At 42.6% G+C, this 12,457-nt stretch overlaps 1 protein-coding gene across 3 annotated transcripts in view; it reads right to left on the bottom strand.

Moving 5' to 3' along the window:
- LOC110975358 (neuromedin-B receptor-like) overlaps positions 1–12,457 on the bottom strand; it is a 36,706-nt gene that overhangs the window by 22,202 nt on the left and 2,047 nt on the right. Inside the window, exon 1 of one of the 3 annotated variants that reach the window (XM_087132823.1) lies at positions 1,264–2,260. The exons of the other annotated variants lie outside the window; for them this stretch is intronic. The gene's annotated coding sequence lies outside the window, so the exon portion shown is untranslated. Of the gene's footprint in view, positions 1–1,263; positions 2,261–12,457 lie in introns of those variants that run through there. 3 annotated transcript variants of the gene reach the window in all.

Below are 12,457 nucleotides of genomic sequence, written 5' to 3'. Positions count from 1 at the left end.
TATGTGCATTTAAACACATGTGACGATCACACAACACATAGACGGACAGCTCTTATTCAAAACAACGGCGGAGTACTGTAGCCGAGACGGCATCCGACTAAATCCCAAAGCGCGGGCAAATTCACCCCTCGGTAGAATTAACCAATTCAACAAAGCCCTATTTGAACTGCTCCTAACACGCAGTGTTCCGAACATGGCATCCTGGCTTCCAAAATAATTTGCCTTTGCCGAGTGTATAGGCCTACGCCTCAGTTCTCAATTGTTTGTTTCTTGGAATTCTGTAAAATGCATTTTTTATTTAATTGTTATATAATCGGTATTGTCACTCATTTGAAACAAAACTTTGAGTGAAGTTATTTGATTGTGATTTAATCTTCCCAGCGTGGAGGATCAACTAAAATCAAAGTGATCTTGCTGATGCATACTGTCCTAAATGTGGCCCACGTTTGAGATTATTAGCTTGTTTTGTCTAGTTTGCCGATTAATATCCATGCTTCTTCATATCAATATCACTTTTTAAGTAAAACACTGCTCTGTTTTTACTCTTTGGGGATTGTGCTATTGTTTCAGTATACTGTCAAATCTAGAAACACAAACTTTTATTATGTAACAGTTAACAGGCGAAGAAGTAATTCAAATACTTGGAGATTTACCAAATTCAAAGGTGTTTTATTTTATAGACCTGCGGTTCGTGATAAATTAAGGTGTAAAAAGAAAAAACCTTTGTACCCCGTACAATGTGTCTTTTGTAATACATGTCAGGGTGCTGTCAACATGTTTTGTTATTCACGTCATACAGCTTTGCTTTTCGTTGATTTTTAGCAGCAATTCTTCACAATGAATTTCATTTCATCTGTTTTCTGTACTGATTCTCTAGTTTTATCAATTGTTTGCAAATAAGTTTGAGGAAATTTTTTTGAATCCTCGGCTCTTACCATTAATTTGTAAACTTAAATCCCAACTACGAAGTTTGCACTTATTCACTGAGTGAATTTATTCAACAGTGACTGCATTACTGTAAACTATTTCTCCGCAGGAATTACTTTAATTTATACAATTCTGAATTTTCAGGAATAGGCCCCTATTACGAATAGAAAACAGCCCAACGGATATTACGACTAATACGAGCTCATTTGTGTCTGCACTATCCATCGAAATTCAGACGTACCCCCTTTCTTTTCGTCCCATCCCTTAAACATCTTTGTTACAGAATATTTCCGAGCTAAGACGTTTGAGATTGATTTATACGACATCCCAACATACCTCTATGTTGTAAAATATGCAAGCGCAGAAACCCGCAAACCCTCACCGCCAGTTGTCCACGTTTTCTCACCATGCGTAAGCGTACGCGTGTCCTATCCAGTCTTTATGGGTGCGTTCGAGCGAGCTACTCGTGTTAACACGAGTATAACACTCGAACGGCTGGAGTATCTCCAGCCGTCGTATACGACTCGCGGGTCAGATTTTCTCGCCGATGGGGAGTGTACTCCTGCACCCGAGTGTAATGCGTACGCATCCTACTCGTGTTGACAGCAGTAAGCGCACGACCGCACCCGGGTTAATGTTCATCGATGTTTATTACACCTCATACATATTCATGAGCAAATCGATTCCACCTCGCGTCTGAAAAGTCGAAATGATAGGCGACCAGGTGACGTTCTGAGTATCCACCAGGCTGCCGTGCGGTTGTTTTTTCTGCATGGTAGCATCAAAAAATCCCTCAGGAACCCGTCGCATAAATATGTAGTCTGTGTCATGTCGTCTTTACGGAACCAGTTTGGAGTTGTATCCTAATGACTATTACAGTAGAGACCCAAAACGTATGTCAGTACCAGACTATTGAAGCCCTGTTTCTATGCACATTTGCACTCCACTATCACTGGAAATTTGGCAGCTGAGAAACAAAAATGGCGTCTGTGAATACAAGTAACGTGAGCTTTCTGTTTGAATATTTATGAGGTGTACTAAAACAAATACGGCATGGTTCATTTCTGGAAAATAGTGGGAATTACTGGTCCCTTGGTGTAGGTCAGTTTGACTACCTCCCGACGCGTATTTATATAATATCGCACTGTTTGTTGCCATAGATCGATCAATCAGAACTGAGAATTCAAGTTTGCCCGAAGAGTACCGAAGTGTGACGTCACTGTGAACCAGAAAGTGCAGTACAAACGAATGGAGTACGCGTGCGTGTTGGTTCGCGCGCTGGTTCTCGCGCTAATGCCTTTTGCACACTAATTGTACGTATGACGTATTCATTTCGGTACTCTATACCTTTTATTGACGCAATGTGAGTATGTACACAGTGCGTATAAGTGCGCTGTTGCGCCGCGCGGTGAGTTCGAGGGTCAACCTTGACTCCATGAGCTGCGTGTGCTCTCCTTCACTAGCGAGGGTCGTGTAGAATACGAAAATGACGCTGACTGGTTATTCAAGATACACAAACGTAAAATTAATCGCGTGCGTATTTCAAAAGCTGCACGCTCGCGCCCACGTACTCTCTTGCAAGCATGGATATGGAATAAAAAGTCTAGATCGGAAGTACGTGCAACACGCCCATTCACTGTGCGATAAATGGGCGCCATTTTTGTTGTCCCTCATGGACACGCAAACGTAATGAATGAACGTAAAGTATATAGCTAAATGTATCTTTCCTCCCAACCTCGACTCCATGGGCTGAGTGTGCGTTCCTTTACTAGTCCCTGATCGTGTACAATTAAAAAATGACGCTGACTGGCTATTCATGATAAATATACGTAAATGTATAGTAAATACAGGCGATTCACAATTGCGCGCCACCAAGAGTTTGCAACAGGTTGGCCAATCATAACGTGCAAAATTTGTCGACCTTTTCCAAACGCGCATTGGGTCGACAAATTTCGCGCAGTGTGATTGGCCAACGCGTTGCAAATTGTTGGTCGCGCACTCTTGTGAAACAGCCGTATTGCACGAGTATTTAAAAGATACACGCTTGCGCCCCTGTATTCTCCTGCACGTTATTTACGCGTAAATCTGCGTCGCGCGTAAACAAACTGACTAAAGGCCTAATTTACACTGGCCTAAACGAAATAGTGGGACAATACCAGATCGCGCAAGGCATGGTGGAAACCAACATGGGGCGACAAGATCGTACCCATGGGAACGAGGTGCTTTCCTCCAGCACATGACCTTGCAATACACGCGTGAGACTGTTGAACTCAGCGTCAAAAACGCGCGGCGCACATACTCTAAAGGGATAATGCTGCTTTCCGTTTCGGTTGCGTCCTGCGCTCGTCACCTTTGATGCGCTTTTCTGTATCTTTCCTCCAGCACGTGACCCTGCAGGCAAGACTGCGCGTAAATACGCATTGCCGGATGAAGTCTTTTCATTCTATCCGGTTCGTAAGTGACTTCGTTACAAAGACGGACGCGCCACGATTTGCAGGCTCCCCTTGGACGATCGCTGAAGTTTTGCGTTAACTTCCGGTTCCATGTAAACGGCGATAAATGCATGTAACCCTATGTGCTGTGCATGTGCAGTGGGCGTGGTTTAAACTGAAGTGACGTCAGACTTACAAACCGAATATTTATGCTTGCAAGTCACAAACACATAAATCTGCGTTGTACCTAAACACACTGACTAAAGTCTTTAATCAAAAATCCCAAATATGTGGGATATGCAGTACCAGGGATTAGATCGCGCAAGTCACGGTGGGAGCCTATATGCATGGCGCGGCAAGATCGTACCCATGGGAACAAGGTTGCTCGTGGTTGACCACTGGAGGAGAGCTTTGGTGCTGCCATTGAGTTTGAATGCAGGAAAATAAGTTAATGATTTTGAAAATCCTCTTCAGGAGCTGGGAAATCTGGTTCTATAGTAATCCAAAAGGCAGAGAAAGTAACATGCCGATCACTCTAGAAACCAACAGAAAGACTCAGTCGTCACAACCCAAAGTTCCCCAACAGCAACGACAGAAACCTGCTTTATACTCTAAATTGTGTCGAAGATCTAACACGTTCTTTTGTTTGACTTTCATTAGTGCCACACAGGCCTTTCTTTAAGTATTCCGGAACCACCGGAGATATTTGTGTGAAGGTCAGTAATTATTGCTACACCGACGTTGTTTCAGTCGGGTGCCTGGTTACATGTACATGTAATTACTGTATTAAGTGATGGCTCAGATAACAAAGAGACGTAGGGACCATTTGTTGGCGGGTAATCTTACGTTGGTGATTTGGAGAAAATTACTGAAGTTACAGTGCGAATTTTTCGTAGATCTATTGGATAAATCGATGTTTTGAAAATCCTGTCTTGACGTCTTTCTGCTATTTTGCCAATACATTGTGTTTGTCAGTCTCTGCTCAGCAAAGTCGTAAGTTGTTTGGCTGCTTAGCCCTCGGTTTTCAATTCATTGCAAACTGTCTAGGTCGATATGTCCTCCATTTTAGTACATGTAACTACATGTGTTTAATGAATATACCCAGCAAGAAATGAGACCGAGGGGTACCCCCCCAACATGTCCAATCCCTATACACATTCCAGACTATTGTTACTTAACACATCCCCCCAAGATGTCTGAAAGGAATTCCCCAGATTCCTGCGAGACAATGACCAACACAAAGCAGGGGAGGTTCTCTCCGTCTCATACCTTGCTGCATATGGCGCATCAGATCGTATTCAAACTACATGAACATTTCGTGACCAGTGCGGTGTCTGACTAAAATCATAACTATGGGTGATCTTTCCCCTAGGTATTCGCTCCTTGCACGCTGCCATCATAGGCCTGCAAAGCCTCGAATTGGCAGCTTGTACAATCGCTTTGTCCAGTCGCATGGCATAAGAACGCAACACACGCAAAATTACAAAAGCAACACACACAGTAGTCACTGAACCGGCTATATGTATATATTTATCTTGTAACGCTGCCAGATCAAAGCTCCGCCTGCCCATGGCGGCAGCGTGCAAAGAGCGAATAGGAAATTTACGCGCTGCAGTTGAAGAATTCCAGCTATGAAATTCATATGGAGCCATTTTTTGATGGTAAAATAAATCCTCTATTTACTTTATCTTGCCAACAAGGATTCAAAAAAGTGCAGTTTAAAGATTATTTTGAAAAGAAGCGATACAAAGAGCAAAAACGACAAACGTATTTTGGGAGCATATGTAAACCAATACAGGCAATGTGAGTGCGTTGCGGGGTGCATTCCACCAAATTGTTGCATTTCTGCCCGCCAGCTCATTAACATTTTGTGATCCCAAGGGATTTTTACAATAAGGCAGACCATGATCAGGAGGTATCATAGAAATATTTCTATAAATCCAGAATTTGGGACTGATATTTTCCAGTTCGGGGTATTTCTTTTCACAAAAAAAATCCCAAATTGCGGACCTATTTTGGATAGAGGCGGGCGGCTATACATTCAGAAATGAAAAATTATTCTAGCAGACTATAGTTCGCATATCGATGGTGACCCATATGAGGATTGGTACTGCCATTTCCCTGGAAGACTTCGTGTTCGAATAGATTCCCAGAATCTATCAAATAGTGATATTTAACAGCTTCTGGTAAGAAAGAAAAATAATCAAAGAAAGTGGAAAATGTCAAATTCTTTCAAATTACTTTGATGCCACATGAAAGACTATTAACTCTTATGAACAAAAAAGTTGATCACTTTAAAAAAAATTACTTCATTTTTCATTGGTACCCATTTTTGTTATTCTTTGTGTTTTTCACCTTACTTAGGTCGTTTTCCAATATTCAACTTCGGCTCCGTCTCTGGCTTCAACTGTTTTTTACTAGCTGACTTTAAAGCTGTAAGCTCAGTAATTAGTCTAATAGTGACACAAAGAATCAAATAAGATGTAAGAGAGCCAAAAATTACAGTGATCCAATGTAATTTAAACACTTCAGGCCCACAATCGGGGATTGGTTTTGGAAATGAAGCCTGAGACGGAGACGAAGTTGAATATTGGAAAACGGCCTTAGTGCCCAATTTTCACACTTTTGTCGAATTCCCCTCGGATCATGTGTGATACTTTCTGGAAGACTGGTAGATCGTTCGTATCTATCAGCTCATTCCTTCAAGATTGACTCGAGCCATTTGTTTGAAATGTTATTCGTTTTTCATGCGGATTCAAATTTCCGCACCGAGTCCGATCGACAACGGTCCAAAATGAGATGTCCGGATTTTGGGCATGGCATGCACGTACACGCGCACACACCTGGAATACGAGTGCGTTTCGGTACGAGTTTACTTTGACTCGTGACGTGTAATGTTCACATCCCGATACCACATGTTGTTCTTTGATTTGGTTAATTCCAGATTAAACCTAGTTACGTTCCACAAGGTGACAGTGACGATCCGTGTGGAAAGTGTCGATGACTCATTCTCATCAGTGAAAGCGTAGGCCTAGGTAGATGGGATAGCAGAAAGCGTTACAATTAGTCTGCGTGAACATTTCTTTGACATCCAGGACTTTCTTTCCAATCTTAACCGTGATGTGAGTTGCGAGTTGGTTGGTGACAAAAGGGTGGAAGCCTTAAGAAAAGGTTTCATTCACAAAAGCCGGTCGTGGGCTGGTGGTCATCACAATTAAGTAGTTTCCTTTACTCTCTAGTTTACTTGTAAAGGCAAAAATCCAAACATCTATTCAATTAAACAAAGGAAGTGACGCGAGCATTATCTCGCCGATGAATTTAAACGAAAATAGATTTGAAGTCTTCCCCTGAAAAAGTGTCTGGTTTTGCTTTTCAATTACTTCTAGACACTTATTTTCCTTCACTGAAACTTCTGTAATACTGTCTGGTCGAACGCATCCTAAGCTGAGCTCTTGGTACGCAAATCAACAAAGTGCCATTTGTATTTGCACCTCATCACACTATCGGGAGCACTCGAAACCTCAGTAACCTCGAAGGTTACATACCGTCATTCTCATAACTTAAATGAATTTCACAAAAGAATCTTCACATAAATTCACTTACAATCTTCTCCCTAACAGTTCGATTTTCTTCTGCTCTGCTATTCAAACACACATGATTATTCCAACAGATTCCACAAAAATTCTTGTCCCATTTACTCGCACCACTTTTTCAAGATTTTCTCTTCGTTTTCATGGGCACCACTTGTGGAACATGTATTGGAAATGATATCTGAACAATGCCATCCGTGGGCCATTTCAAATCATCGTACAAAAGTGCCGTCTTTTCACAATATGTCATATACCAGTAGCCTTTCCTCAACCATTTTCTTCACTATTATTTTATAAACACCTTTTCTTTTTCGTCACACCGTTTGCACTCAATGCATCATCTTTTTTAATTAACCCTCTTTATCGAATCTATATCTACTTTGTCCCGTCCCGTCCTGTCCCACCGCGTCCTGTGTTTCGTCTCATGTATGTATGTGTTTGTTACCGTGTTTTGCATTGTTTGTGCACGTACGGGCTTTTCTCTACAAGTCTCGGCTTGTTTATCAGCTTCATGTTTTTCATCTTCTCTTAGCATCATTGTGTGTTTCAGACAAGCACTATTATTACGATTTTTATAATTATTGTTGTTTTTTTATTAAGATTTAGCAAGTTGATCTTATTGTGAAAATTGTGGAGATATGTATGTTGCTCTTGAATACGGGCGATTCGAAATAGAGGGATCCCAATACGACGCTTTTAGCGTCGATTTGCGCACTTCCGCGTTTGAAAACGAGGCTGTATGTGTCAGCTTCAATTTTTAATACGATCAGACACTTGAAAGTAAGGAGTCAAGACACAAAATACATAAAGGTATGTTAAATTCAGACTTTTCAGGCTGAAAATGTTTGTGGAAGAGTCTTTCAGGAACACTCGACACGTAAAATCCAAAGAAAAATAGCGACAATTGACCAATTGATCTTGTACAGTGGGCGTGGTTTAAACTGAAGTGGCGTAACACTTACGAACCGGATACTCCATGCACTGTGTGGACTCCGCGGGCGCGCGCGAGCAAGTTCAACACAGAGAGCCTCGGTTTCGATGCAGATATGCGCAGACGGCGCTAATGTGAAATCCCTCTATAGTGCGCCTCCAAGAGTTTGCAACGCGTTGACCAATCACAGCGCTCGAAATCTGTCGATCTAATGCCCGTTTGGAAAGGGTCGACAGATTTTGCGCACTGTGGTTGGTCAACACATTACAAACTCTCTGAGAGGCACTATTGTGAATCGACCGTACCGAATTGAACAAATCGACCCATAGGCCCCCTATAAAATAACTGGAGGAAACTGTGCAGCTATGCATAACTACGAGAGCTATAACAATGGAGTTGTATAGTGTACCAAAGTGTAACGCCATTTTGAACCAGAATATGCAGTGTAAACAAACTTAGGAGAACGCGCGCACATTGGTACCTTTCCATAATTATCCGCATCAACACTTGCGCCAAGTACATGTTTTGCGTATTAGTCAATATTGCTCCCATCAAAATGCACACGAGTATTATGTTAATGGGTCGATTTTTGTGTCCGTGGAAGTGAAACGGACGAACGTATTGTGTACGCAACACACCCAAAAAACGTACAAATAGAAAGGCGCCTTAATACCTTTTGCATACATAATTGGATGCAAAAGGTATTAAGGCGCCTTCCCATTTGTACGTTTTTTGCATACATAATTGGATGCGTGACGTATTCACTTGGGTACTCTATCCGGTTCGTAAGTGGGACGCCATTTCAGTTTAAACCACGCCCACTGCACATAGAGCTACACGGAACTATGGAAGCAGAATTAACGTGCAACTCAAGTGCTCATCTAATGGAAACTGGCAATTAGCGGTGTGCGCGCGTGCATGACGAAGTACCTAAATGCACCTTTCCATATACGCGTCAAAACTTGCGCCAAGTGTTGCATATCCGTCAAAATCGCTCCCGGGGCGATTTTGATGGCCAAACGCAACGCACATGTGTTATGTTAATGAGGTTATTTTTTGTTTTCGTGAAAGAGGCGTCGTGTACGCAACGCACCCCAATAACCTACGTAATGGAAAACCGGAACCGGACGAAACCGGATACAGTAGGCCTACTTCACGCGCACTTATGTGTGCACAAGGCATTAGAACCAGCGCGTGAGCCAACACGCGCGTACTCCATTCGTTTGCACTACACTTCCTGGTTATAAAGAACCTCACACTTCGAACAAGTCGGGTTCTCGGGTTCCCTTTTCTGAACCCGAAAATGGTGGTCTGACAATTTTTTTGAGATGTTCTTGTCATAGCTAATGTCGAGAACTCTTTTTTTTAGCAAACGGACTTACACGAGAATGTCAAGGCTGAGTCAGTTTGACCGAGCCCGCACTGTTGAAATGCTCAAGTTGATGCAGACATGTCAGCGAGGGATTTGGCCGTACATTTCCAAGTCCAATCAGTAGATTCGGACATTGTGTGAGAGACACTGGAAGTGTGTCAGTTCGTCCGAGAGGCGGTAGACCTCCAGTGACGACACCCAGTCTAAATTGGTACATGTACATTATGTAACACCTCCATGATCGACGCCGCAATGCAGAAATTACGGCGAGGGAGACACTGGACAAATGAATTACAGAGATAGTGCCCAGACTGCCAGAAATTAACAATGTGCTGCAAGACTCCAGAGAGGACGCCCTTTACAGGGGTCTCCCACTGACGGCGGATCATCGTTGGTGTGGGTTGGCATGTACCAGCAAACACCGGGACTGGACGCAGAGGATGCGGAATCAAGTCTTATTCTCTAATAATCACTTTTCCGTGTAAGCAATAATGATAGGAGAGTTCGAGTTTACCATGGTCGCGGTGAACGGTTCTTCGACTGTAATGTGGTAGAGTATGACAGATGGGGAGGTCCCAACATCCTGGTCTGGGGCGGTATCACAGCAAATGACCGTACTGATTTCTGGCCATTAGTGATAACCTCAATTCCCAGAGGTACTGGGATGGTATTCTGGAGCCAGTAGTGAGGTCATTGATGGACACCCAAACATAGCCCTGTTTCAACTTAATTGGCATTACAATGCGCGATCACAAGCCGCCAGAGTCTATCAGTAGCTTAACCATCACACTGGACCTAATAAGCCTCATCGAGCATGTGTGGGATGAACTCGATTGCCGCATCCAGTCACGTCCAGTGGTGCCCAGAACAGCTCAAGAAGTTGCCGCTTCAACCGATGAGCGGCGCACTCTACGTCAGGTTACCCTCAGGAGGCTGATCCAGTCCATGCACCAACGCATCCAAGCGTGCATCACAGCGATGGGAGGGCAAACACCGTATTAATCAGTTTGTAACTCGATTTCCACGATAATTTGTACATTTCTAGTTCAATAGGCCTATGCTTACATGCAGAAAACACCGCGTTACTTTTTTGCCAAGTATAAAATTATACGAATAAAATTAGAATGGCACTCAGGTCTTTCCATCTAATGAAAACGCGCTCTTATTGTACAGTTATAAATGTATGCATGTCTATTCTGCGCTTGGCCCACGGTTGGACCGGTCTTAAACATTCGTTCACACAAGTTTGTTTACATATTTATAGACAAATCTGACAAGAAAGACTAATGCAATGACACGTGATCAAGTACCCACCAATCAGATGACAAGGCTTTATGCAGGCATTGTATAAGGATAATCATTACGATCTCACTATTGAAACGTTAATAAGGGCAAATAAAAATAGCCTTTGGTTCGGGTTTATACACTAGGGACAGATGAATTCAGGGTCAGTTACAGGGAGAATCAGTTAGGTCCTCCATGGTGCCCGAGCGGCCTCTAAACGCGGGGTAAACAATGCTGTTTTGAGACATGCTTTCACCAACACAGCAAACAAATCCAAGACCTGGTGGTGGCGCTTTGTATTGTCAAATGACGCGCACGCTCAAAGCATCTCGAGCCAAAACTACTTCCATTCTTGGACGCCCAAGGTTTTCAACATACTCGTGTCACGGATGTCGGGGGGGGGGGGCAGGGAGAGAGTTTCCCTTGGAAGGAAGCAGAAAATAGTGTCTTGATAAAAGTACCTTTCCCGGAGCTTCTGCCATTACAGCGCACAGACTTGACGCCGAGTCGTCAATTGGTAACATCATCCTCTGGGTTCTTGGTACGTGCAGTGCTAATTTCCGAGTCGACACACGCATCACACAACAACACAACCGATTCACTGGCTTTGACTATGGGACTAGTGAGAATTTAAATCGCGTAGAATTGCATCCGAGCATCTAAAAATATGGCGTGCAAAGTTAACATTTAATCCGCGTGTACAGATATCTCTATTCCTAATAGAGATATTTCTATTCCTAATAGAGATATCTCTATTCCTAATAGAGATATCTCTATTGTTCTTCCTGATTTAATAGAGATATCTCTATTATGTTTCCGGTCCCGCACAGTAGGTCAACGGAAAGGTCATTGTAACGTAACACACAAATTTTCACTGAGCCAGAGGGTTATGTAAAGTTTCCTAATGTAAAAAACCACGGGAGTACAAGTACTGAGACACGGATTCAAAACCCCTCATGATTATAGATTTTTAAACACAAAACGTCGAGGGCGACCTGCTGACCTCAGAAATGGTAACTTAACAGACATACATGAATCCCTATAGCGCAATAGAGATCTCTCTATTAGGAATGGAGACATCCCTATTAATAATGGAGATATCTCAATTCCGTGAATAACTGTTAACTTGGCATGTCTAGGAAAAGAGATATCTCTATTCTGGGATTAAATGTTAACTTTGCGCGCCATACAAAACTGTACATTTAGGCTTACATTATAATTACCAGCGTTTCTTGTACTCTCTCACTTTTGACAGATCTTTAAAAAAGTAATTCTAATCAGTAAAATGATTGTTGCCTACGACTCAATGTAAAAACGCGTGTATTCCAAAATATCTTGATTAGTCGGCTGCTGTGAGGCTTATTCACGCATTTCTCATGTCATTGTTGGACACAGCTTTAACTTTTTTTGGGGGGGGTGGAGTTTTCCAGATCGTTGGATTGTCTAACTGCAACAAGTTAAAAATGCCATCACCCTAATGGTAGTACGTGTGAACAAGTAGAATCATTATAACACATACTAAGACAATCACCTTGGCTCGCAGTCCACTATGTGTTCTCAGATAAAGCACATGTAACGCACAGCATTATCGGCCCTGTACGTCGTCACATTTCTGAATTCATATGAGAAATCGTCAGCTCATTCGCTCTTTACTTACTAGTACCGACATCGAGCGACCTGGCATCAACATAGATAACGTCTTACGGTGATGAAACGATATCAACAACTGCTCCTGAACGTTTGAACGAACTTCCGCTGTTTATAAGATGTGCTAAGTCCTTGGACGATTGCAAGAAATCTTTCCAAAAAGTCTTTCAAAGATTTCACATAGTCCTATCCATAACTTAATCGCCTATGGTGCAGGAGAACCTAGCGAACGCCACGGACACATTTTGATATTCAGGACAACCATGGCTTGGTG

This window comes from Acanthaster planci, linkage group LG02 (assembly GCF_054643075.1).
Source record: "Acanthaster planci isolate LZ-2023a linkage group LG02, COTS_SCS, whole genome shotgun sequence".
In the NCBI taxonomy this organism is placed as follows: domain Eukaryota; kingdom Metazoa; phylum Echinodermata; class Asteroidea; order Valvatida; family Acanthasteridae; genus Acanthaster; species Acanthaster planci.
The sequence above is the reverse complement of the archived record's forward strand: the minus strand, read 5'-3'. Positions and strand labels throughout refer to the sequence as shown.